This window comes from Rhincodon typus, unplaced genomic scaffold (genome assembly GCF_021869965.1).
Source record: "Rhincodon typus isolate 14 unplaced genomic scaffold, sRhiTyp1.1 hic_rhity00000478, whole genome shotgun sequence".
Lineage (NCBI taxonomy): Eukaryota > Metazoa > Chordata > Chondrichthyes > Orectolobiformes > Rhincodontidae > Rhincodon > Rhincodon typus.
This window is the reverse complement of record NW_025966116.1, coordinates 43,647-44,407: the sequence shown is the minus strand read 5'-3', so window position 1 is coordinate 44,407 and position 761 is coordinate 43,647.

Here is a 761-nt window from a genome sequence, read left to right as displayed (position 1 = left end):
TATTGGTGTGAGAGATGTTTGTGTGTGAGATGCTACTCTGTGAGATATTGGTGTGTGAAATATGGGTGTGTGAGATATAGGTGTGTGAGATATAGGTGTGTGAGATATTGTGATGTGAGATGTTGGTGCATGAGATGCTGTTGTGTGAGATGTTGGTGTGTGAGATGCTGGTGTTTGAGATGCTGGTGTGAGAGATGTTGGTGTGTGAGATATTGGTAGGAGAGGTATTGGTGTGTGAGATATTGGTATGAGATATTGGTGTGTGTGATGCTGGTGTGTGAGATGTTGGTGAGTTAGAAGCTGGTGTTTGAGTTGTTGATGTGAGAGATATTGGTGTGTGAGATATTGGTGTGTGAGATATTGGTGTGTGAGATATAGCTGTGTGAGATATTGCTGTGTGAGATGCTGGTGTGTGAGATATTGGTATGTGAGACGTTGCTGTGTCAGATGCCGGTGTATGAGATATTGATTTGTGAGTTGTTGGTGTGTGAGATGTTGGTATGTGAGATATTGATAAGTGGAATATTTGTGAGTGTGATATTGGTGTGTGAGATGATGGTGTGTGAGATGCTGGTGTGTGTGATATATTGGTGTTTGATTTGCTGGTGTCTGACATGATGGTGTGAGAGATGCTGGTGTGTGAGTTGTTGGTGTGAGAGATATTGTTGTGTGAGATATTGATGTGTGAGGTGATGATGTGAGAGATGTTGGTGTGTGGGATCTTGGTGAGTGAGATGCAGGTGTGTGAGATGTTGTGTGAG